We start from the raw sequence: 10,100 nt of genomic DNA, 5'->3' as shown, positions 1-10,100 counted from the left end.
ACCTCGAGCAGAGATTAGGAGTGTCCAGATGAAAATAGTGATGAAGGTCATTGTTGCTGTGGGTTGTGTTTCCCTGAAGGGCAGCTCTCAGTCTTGAAGTGTTAAACTCACAGGGCTATAAACACTCCCAGAGCATGTACTGCCAATGCAAAGTGTCTTTTCTATGCAAATTGTCTTCCTGGCTTTAGCAGCACTTGTAGCCAGTCAGTGCTGGAAACACAGGCTTGGTGGTGTTTGTTGTGACAGAAAAAGATTAACAGTTTAGCATGAACACTCCCAGAACCACAGGACTAGACAGAGAGCAGCTCTATAAGGAAATGAGAATGAGACACAATCAGCTGAAACCTTTTTCCATTCAGCATAGCATGAATGGATTGGGGTGTTGAGAGTTTGGTTAAATCAGCACTTGGCTCTGTGTGTTTAGACACATTACTGGTGGAGGTGATACCATGTTTAACAGAGACTGAAGTTTGCAAATACACAGTTTGTATTTCATATTCTACAGCTATTGGAATATTAATAAACAGCTTTTACTTAAAATCACATTTTACTTAAGCTAAACACTTACAGTAAATACAGGCTTTTTGTTTAATTAGGGCTGCACAGTTTATGACTCAGACAGAGGTTCGATCTGTCTTCCCTTGGCTGGCTAAGGGCTGAATTCTCTAAAACGTGAGATTGCATAATTGATTTTTAGTTCTTTCAACACAGAAGCTGTCAAAAATACTCATGTCCAGGCTGACTCTGTCTATCATTGTCGTGAAAAGAGCATGTTTATAAAGGGCTGTGCCTCAGACCTCTTTAGAGATTAATCAGCCTTACTCTGCTGACCACACTCAGCTGAGAACCTCATCCACCCCTGTCAACCCTTCACTTGCGACCCCAAGTGGTTTAGTCCTATAACTACAGTCTCTCCACAGTTTCCTATTGCCAACTAGGGACTCTATGTCACAAACCATCGTTCCACTTATACTATAGTTAACTAGCTATTGAAGTTAATTTGCCAGTTTTGAACGTAGTGGGCACCACCATTAGCATTGTCAGCTCTAAGCTCTAAGATCATACAAATACTGATCTCTGGGTTTACATCAGAAACATTTAGGCACACACTGCTCTCTGGGTTTACATTATGTACACTTAGACACAGTCTGAGATACAGTATATCAGCTATATCACCCTGTAACTCCTGGAAGAGAAGAAGGTTACTGCTGGAAAGGTGAAAATTGGACCAGTAGGGGGAGCTAACTCTGTGGTCTGTGTGGGTCCTAATGCCCCAGTATAGTGACAGTCAACATATACTGTACAAAGGAGCCGTTCTTCGGATGAGACCTTAACAAGGTGCTGACTCTCTATGGTCATTAAAAATCTCAGCGTGTTTATTGAAAAGAGTAGGGGTGTTACCCCTGGCATCCTACCTAAATTTCCCATGTCCTCTACTCATCATGGCCTCCTCCTGGGACACTTTGGCTGCTGTTGCATCATCCAGGTGAGGCTACACTTTGGTGGCGGTGGAGGGGAGTCCCCATTCCCTGTAAAGCTCTTTGAGTGTCAAGAGAAGAGCCGTATAAATTAAATATTAATGAAAATGGAGGTGGACTTGTCAGGCAGCTCCAATCCCCCTAGGGAAATCTGCAACACAACATTGTGTCCTGATATTGTCATGCCCTCTACATCTGGAGGGCGCTCCTACTCTGTCCTGTCCCTAGTTCCCTGTACTTTGCTTGTCCATCCGCTGTGTCTTTGTCTGAGGCTATATATTTCTGGGTCACACTTTCCTCCTCACACAGCATTGAGGTTTAGAATTTCTTGAGACTCGCCTAGCACCAGGTCGCTCCATGTCCGTGGCCTGAGGGCATAGGTTTCTATATAGCATTTCCTGGACAGCTGAACCCGGGCTAAACCCTGTTCCGCCACTATGCATAGGGTCTTTTTTCACTTTGGGCAGAAGAGACCAAAGACTATACTCCTCATGGAATTGACAGTCTTGTCTCTTTGTGTTCAGATACAGCAAGATTATTGTATGCAAACAGAAACAAACATAATCTAAAAGTAAACTAGCAGTCTGCAGTGTCTTTCAATTACATGACTTGCAGACAGAGACAGAGAAGTCTTAGCTCCTGCCCCTGACTCTAAAACTGCACCAGAAGGTATCACTACTGTGTCTCCTAGTATGTAAATGCAGGTAACTAGATAACTAGCTACTGTAAGTGCCTGTATAGTGTTAAATAACAACAGCTCCTTCTAGATACAGTCAGAAGAACATAAAAACATGTTACAAACTATAAGAGGATGTTTGACTCATCTATCTCAGTTCACAAATGAAGCATTTGTGCTGAAATCAATATAGTTAAAGTGCTAATAATTAATTATTAAGTGTAAAACAAAAAAAAAACACTGAAAGTTTAAATTATGTAAATAAGTGTTTAATGAATTGTTCCCAATATTTTACCATATGCTGTTTGATTTTTTTTATTTCGTAATCCGGTGAACAGCAGTGTAAGTTTATGACTCCAAGCACAGACTAGCCTGGTATCGACAGAAAGCTGAAGAAGCTCCTAAACTCCTGATCTATGGAGCGACTACCTGTCAGTCTGGATTCCCAGAGCATTTCAGGGTTAGTGGATCTGGGACTGACTTCACTCTGACCATCACAAGAGTACAGGCTGAAGATGCAACAGATTGTTACTGTCAGAGTTACCATGAGCTCAATAATAGCTGTCTCTCCCTCCAGTGTTACACACATAGAAATAACTCCCTCAGCAGGTCAGCTGCGACCTGAAGCTGAGGCTGAAAGTAATGACACTGTCACAATTATAGTTCCCCCTCCTTAAGGGTGCTCCAGCCCTTTCACTTAAGACTTTATTCTATGCACCTGCTCCCTATTCCCAGCCCACCTTAAAAGCCAGGCGCTGACGCTCATCCGGGCTCTGCATCTGATTTCCATATCGTGCGAGTCCGGGACCTGGAAGCGCCTGGTCCCGTTAAGGTTTTAATCTCTGTTCCTGTTCCCGTTCCTGTTCCCCGTCCGCCGGTTCCGACCCGGCCTTCATGGTTTTTAATTCCTTCTTCTAATGGATCTTCTGGTTTTGGACTTTCTCGTGTGTTTTTGGATACTCTAAGGATTACTCTTTGGGATTGTTCGCCTCGGCCACACCTCCCCCGTGCACCAGCGCAACTTGGACACGACCCCCTGTCTTCAGCCCCGTATTCCTGCATGACGTTTCCCAGTGTTTCCCCACTCCGTCGGATTGTGTCGTACGCATAGGGTCCGGAAAGAACTGTTCGTTACAGACACAGGACATAGCCCATGGAGGAGCTCAGCTTTTTGTTTAGAAGTAGTCTGAAATGGTGGCAAGTAGAGCTGTTCTCAACAACTTGGAAATTAAAATATTATAATATTCATTTAGATTTAAATTGTAGGATCACACAGATATGTCTGTGCTGAGGAAAAGATGAAGGGAAATAAAATATTTTTCTCATGCTGAAGTAAAAACTGATAATAACCAAACCAATATATTGTGACAGGTTAAAGAATAGAAGTAAACAGGCCTTCGTTGTACCTTTTTCACATCATATCACAACTCTTTCAATAATTGCTTGTCCAATTTAGGGCTTCTGTGGCCCAGAGCTTATCCTGCAAAGCACCGGGCACATGGTGGGATACACAGTGGTGGAGATGGGGGTTTTCATTTGCTGTTACAATTAGAAATTGTAACAGCAAATTGCAAGAGGATTTGTGTCACGATCGTCATCCCTCCTCTAAAGGGCGCTCCGACCCTTTCCTATTTTAGTTCATTATGTGCAGCTGTCCATGTTTTCCTTGTTATTATTTAAAGCCTGGCACTCCCACTATTCCACGCTCTGCATTGGAATACGTACGCCCAGAAGCCCGCATACCAGCGGATCATGGAGGGACCCAACGGCATGGGCTTCATCAGGCATCCTGACCTGCTGAGTCCAGGGCTCGGAGCACCTGGCCTCATTACTGTTTTTATCCTCCTGAATCCCTGTCACTATTCCTGTTCCAGATCCCATTCCGGTTTTAATCTTGTCTGTCTCGGATTGGATCTCCCAGCTCCTGGACCCTGGACTGTGACCCGATTTCCCCTTTGGACTGCCTTAGGACTTGTCATCAGATCACAGCCGTCACGCCCCCCCATCTGTCATCCCGTCCTGCTCTTGCTGTGTTTCCCTTGAGGTCTTATTCCAGTCACTTCCGGATTATAGCGTCTGCATAGGGTCTAAAGTACGCACTACCTGGGAGTCAGGACCAGCTCCCGTGACAATTTGACGACTTTTAGAAACCAATCAAACATCATAATTTACAGTCTCATGCAGGAATTCCGAATAAACAACATACAGTTTATTAATACAGTATTATCAATACGTGCATAACAAACAAGCGTAACAAAATACATCTGAGAAATGATCTGCTGTGATATGAATGACTGATTACAAGGGGATTACAAAGAAAAGAGTTAATAATTTCAGAGTTAAAATATGCAGAGATGATAATGTTTTACAGTCTAGCTCGTAGGTTGTATCAGTCTCGTAAAACTAAATCATATTCATATTCTCAGACACAAGTGAATATGCATTAACTATCATGAACTAAACATCAAATGTGTGTTTGGAATAATAGCACACCTCTTGAGAATTATGATGTGAATAATGATATTTTACTTTGGTCTTTTAAAGCAGTTTGTGCACAGTTTTTCCTCTAGATATCTGCAAGGTAGGCAACAGAGGAACTTAGGTCATTCCGTGTTATAGTTTTTATTCAGTGTGTGCTTGGATATTCTGGATGTCGACAAAGAGTCTAGCTGTCTGATTTTGTTGATCGTCGAAGATAGCGTTGGGTTTACAAACAGAATATTTCTTCTGTTTCAGGAAGAATATCTTGGAATTCTGCACTTTACTGACACACTCTCTCAGCCTGGCTTCTCTGAGAAAAGTTTAAGTCCTGACTCGGACTGCTTGCAGTCCCATGGTTGAAAATTCAGTTTGCCAGTTTAGATGAAGAGATTGAGTCAGTGAGTTAACCAATGGAAAATGACTTGAGTTACAGTTTTGTAGTATCGCATCAGAAGTTGGTGATTGTCTGAGATGCCATCAGGTATACCACTAGGGCCCACCTTAAAGGTCACTCATCGGTGGATCTTCCTTTGGGTGATTGAACGTGCCCTGTGACTTTAAAGATCAGATCCAGATGTACCTATGGCTCTCAACTAGACATCCAGGCACTAGCAGTGGACATCCATCATGGGAGTTTAGATCGCCTCTGTTGTAGGAAGGATCGTTATCCAGAAGACAAAGTCATCTCTCTTACTTTCCCACATGTGAAAACCACCAGGTCATTCTTAGGCTGAGATCATAAGGATAACAAGCGTTTTAGCTACATTCCTATGTAGAGTATTTACACAGGCAGGCACCAGGTTATATGGTCAAGGTACACAAAGATTATTAGAAATCTTTAATTGCACCTTAATTCTAATTATAAGAAAGATAGTTCCGGTCCTGAAATCTAATTGGCTGACACACTTTTGAAGCTGTGTTATATTCTCTGATATACGCACACCCTGGAAGGAATTTTGACATTTTACTGTGTGATAAAGAAATATCAATGCGCTGACTGATAAATAACTGTCAATCAAATCAATTGCATAGGCTTTTTTTTGCTGTCTTTGTTGCACTCTGCAGGATCCTTGTGATATTTTGTGCTCTCGTTGAATGATAGTGTCACATAGTTTAAATCATTTTCATTCTTAGAAATTATGATATGCTTGGTTAAAAGCAAGGGAGATTACAGTATGTCTGTTATAGTAGACATGAAAACAAGAGTTCACTTCCACATTATTGGAAACCCAATTTTAATGACAAAGCGCTGGGGTAATATCCTGGCAGCAGGCACTAAAACCAGCACAAGTGGGAGCACTCCCACGGCGAAAAAAAATGCCTGACAAACTAGGGATTGGACAGTTTTTGAAAATGTTCAAATGTGCTAAACAAAAAACAAAAAAGAAGTCATTTTTATCATATTGGCTAACTAATGTCCTCTCTTTGCTGCTGCTGCTCCGCAAAAAGTCTCCTTGAAACTTAAATGTCTGGGTTACCAAGCCATGGAGCTTGTGTTCGGGGTGGATGTTGGTCATCCCTGTTTCAAACCATGCTTTGATTTTTCCCTAAACCCCCCTCCCCAATTTTCAAATCTTCACCTCTGGGTTCCAGTGGAGCTTCACTTTCTTCTTTCTTGTCTCGGGAAAAGAGCTGTGCTGATAAATCGATGTGACAAACAAGTTCCTGCTCCCTATTTACTTTTCAGAGTTTCATGAAGCAACTTTATTTTTTAAAATTTAGATTTTCAAAAATTTACTTTTTTTCAAATTTTATTCTGATTTTATTCTGTCTTTTCAATACACAGATATTCAATGCTTATTCCCATGTACCTGACCTGAATCATCTCTGAGGGTTTCTTGGGATGCAGACTGTGGGATAGAATGAACCCAGAAACAAAAAGATGTTTTGTAAAGTGAATCTCACCTTTCATTTAATATAATGTAATTAATTTAATTCATTCACTAATTAATTGTTTTTAACAACTGTTGTCTAACTTCCCCAGTGCTGGTTACAAACATACACAAGAGGATCAATAAGAAGGACTTTGAGAATAAAATGACACCAAAGGCCCAGGGTGAACAGAATGTATTCACACTAATACTTTTCAATGATAATCATGAATAATTGCTGAATCCATGGCTTTACACCCACTGCATAGTCATTACTATGATCTCTTTAATGTAAAGGACTATGCTATGATACTGATCAACTCGTCCAAAATATGCATGCATTGGAATTATAGCTGGTGATCATACTGTATACCCCTTACAGTACATGAAGTTAAAAGTCAATGATTAGCAAGGGTTAGAGTAAGATACACCATTAATCTTCAGTATTCATATTGTTAAGTTTTTTCAATTATCACAGTATGAGGAACACTTCCAGCGCCTATATTGTACAAGTAAATACATAGCACCAGTGCTACAGTGCCTATAATCCCACACTAAGCAGAGCTGTAACATTGACTGAAGATGAGGATTAAGAAGAGTTCTAACTACTGCTACCACTACTCCAGGTATTCCAGGTATAGAAGATCTAGAGAACAGATTTTAGTAAAAGATGCCAAAATGAATTAATATAATTACACACATCATTCTTAAATATATGATGGTTTATCAGGGCGCATAACACATTGTAACTGTGCATTTCTACATTTCAACCTCTGCTATAAAAAAAATACTTCAATAAAAAGTTGGGTTCAATTTTTGTTTTAATTCCTGTAGTGCGTTTAACCTTTAAAACTCACTGGGTATTAATAATCCTGCTATATCTTAGCAAGGCAGTTTCAACCAGTCTCTCCACTCTCTACTCCATTCCACCTGTGTTGAGTGGAGTAAGGGCTCGGCCGATTGTATCTCATCCTCTGCTCCTTATAAAGCTGCTCTCTGTCTAGTCCTGCTGTCCTGGGAGTGTTCATGCTAAACTGTTCATGTTGGCCCTGAATCCTGATGTTGGAGAAGTGAGCTTCACTTACCCCCCAGTTGGGAACCTGGATACAAAAATAAAGAGAGAATAGAAAGAGGAGAGGGAGGGAGTTGGAAACTTTAGACCTGAGGGTCTGAATGTTTGAGGTTTTAATACAGACACAATTGAGAAAGAGGACTGACCCCTTCAACTGTCGGTTATATAGAAGAACAGAAGACTGTCATGCAAAGAGAGAGCACACTCCCCATGAACATTAAAATAAGTTTTCAGTGTCTCTCCAGCCCCATAGATAAAACATGTCTTTCCTTCAACACTGTGAGGAATGTCCCATGGGACCACAAACATATAACAAGGTATTTTGTCAGATCTGAACTGAACATTTTGCCTCTCTTGTATTGCCCCAAAAGTATTAAGAGTGTTTAAGTCAGTGCAGTTAGTAATTGTGCTGCATCTGAACAAACAGAGCCAAGTGCAGTTTTAACCAGATTTTCTGCACTCCACCCCATTCCAGCTATGTTGGGTGAAATGCGGACATAGCTGATAAGTGGATTTGTGACAGTGTAAACTTATATAAAATGTGGGTTGCATGACTGTTTTTAATATGTGCATTTGCATGCTTCAGTCTCTGTAAAATACGTTTTTAGTTCAACTATTGATCCTGCTGTACCTGAACACACAAAACCAAGTACTGCTTTAACCAGACTCTCCACACTCCACTCCATTCAAGTTGGACTCAGCTGATTGTGTATAATCCTCTGCTCCTTATAAAGCTGCTTTCTGTCTAGTCCTGCTGTCCTGGGAGTGTTAATGTTAAACTGCTCATCTTGCTCTTTCACATCACGCAGCACCAAGCCTGTTTTTCTAGCACTGACTGGCTACTAGTGCAGCCTAACCCAGAAAGATAATTTGCATAGAAGACACTTCTGGGAGTGTTTATAGCCTTGTGAGTTTAACACTTCCAGACTGAGAGCTGCGCTTCATGGTAACAGAACCCACAGGAACAATGACTTTCTTCATCATATTTATCTGGACACTCCTCATCACTGATCAGGGTAGGAATGGGTTTGGATATTTTATAGAATTTAAAACATTTTTGTATTATGTGAAGAAGAAATCAAGATTTATGTTAATTTAAAAATAAAAAATATTAAAGCATCATAATAAATATCTTATTAATTTATTCTGTTTTCATACTGTATGTCTATCATATAATGTATTACTGATTTACAGAATAAATTGGTATTTTCAATACTTTCCCACTTTTTGCAATGTTTTCTTCATTTTCAGAATCTAGTGGACAGATTTTTGTGACCCACGCTCCTACAATATTGACTGCTCCAGGACAGACAGTCACTGTTAGCTGTAAGACCAGTCCTGCAGTGTACAATAATGATCGCCTCAGCTGGTACCAACAGAAAGCTGGAAAAGCTCCTAAACTCCTGATCTATCTTGCAACTACCCGTCGGACTGGGATCCCAGAGCATTTCAGTGGCAGTGGCAGTGACCATCACAGGAGTCCAGGCTGAAGAGGCACACAAACAAACTGAACTTCAATAAAATATATACTGTATATACAATGGTGTGAAAAAGTGTTTGACCCCTTCCTGATTTCTAATTTTTTTTCATGTTTGTCACACTGAAATGTTTCAGATCGTCAAACAAATTGAAGTTTTAGACAAAGATAACACAAGGAAACACAAAATGCAGTTTTTAAATGAAGGTTTTTATTATTAAGGGAAAAAAAATCTAAACCCACATGGCCCTGTGTGAAAAAGTGATTGCTCCCCCTGTTAAAACATAAATCAACTGTGGTTTATCACATCTTTGGATAGCTGAGTTCAATTTCTCTAGCTACACCCAGGCCTGATTACTGCCACACCTGTTCTCAATCAAGAAATCACTTAAATGGGACCTGCCTGACAAAGTGAAGTAGGCCAAAAGATCCTCAAAAGCTAGACATCATACTGCGATCCAAAGAAATTATGGGAACAAATGAGAAACAGAGTAATTGAGATTTATCAGTTTGGAAAAGGTTATAAAGCCATTTCTAAAGCTTTGGGACTCCAGCGAACCACAGTGAGAGCCATTATCCACAAATGGCGAAAACATGGAACAGTGGTGAACCATCCCAGGAGGGGCCAGTTGACCAAAATTACCCCAAGAGCGCAGCAACGACTCATCCAAAGTAGAGAGTCAAAGTAGAGAGTCAAAATGACAGGAGAAGTGTTATGACAGTGATATTGCCATCAGCCTAGAGTAATTCTGTAATATTAATAATCTCCTTTTCTCATATTCTGTTTCAGACTTCAGTACAGATGCAGCCATTCAAAGTGCGCGGTACAGACACGTACCTGAGGTAATTGGCTACGGCGTCGCGCATCATGATGCAAGATGACGCGGGGTACCGCGGTACGTGATTGGTTGACCGACAGTTGGTCTGTCGTAGAAAGACTTACAGTAAACGTCTTTACTGTGCCCGTTGTAGATATTGAATTTAACCACTGAAGGGAAATCTTAGTAGCTGAGCATAAAAAGAATAGGAGCATACTGTAACGTGT

At 40.8% G+C, this 10,100-nt stretch overlaps 1 long non-coding RNA gene across 1 annotated transcript; it reads left to right on the top strand.

Annotated features, from left to right (window-relative positions):
• The first annotated feature begins 8,446 nt into the window (after positions 1-8,446).
• Positions 8,447-9,119, top strand: LOC138224137 (uncharacterized). The gene is made up of 2 exons (XR_011182484.1): positions 8,447-8,594; positions 8,830-9,119. It is a non-coding gene; the product is annotated as an uncharacterized lncRNA (long non-coding RNA).
• The last annotated feature ends 981 nt before the right edge of the window (positions 9,120-10,100 follow it).

The sequence above is a fragment of the Lepisosteus oculatus genome, chromosome 18, assembly GCF_040954835.1.
Source record: "Lepisosteus oculatus isolate fLepOcu1 chromosome 18, fLepOcu1.hap2, whole genome shotgun sequence".
Taxonomy (NCBI): Eukaryota; Metazoa; Chordata; class Actinopteri; order Semionotiformes; family Lepisosteidae; genus Lepisosteus; species Lepisosteus oculatus.
This window is presented reverse-complemented; position numbering and strand designations above follow the sequence as displayed.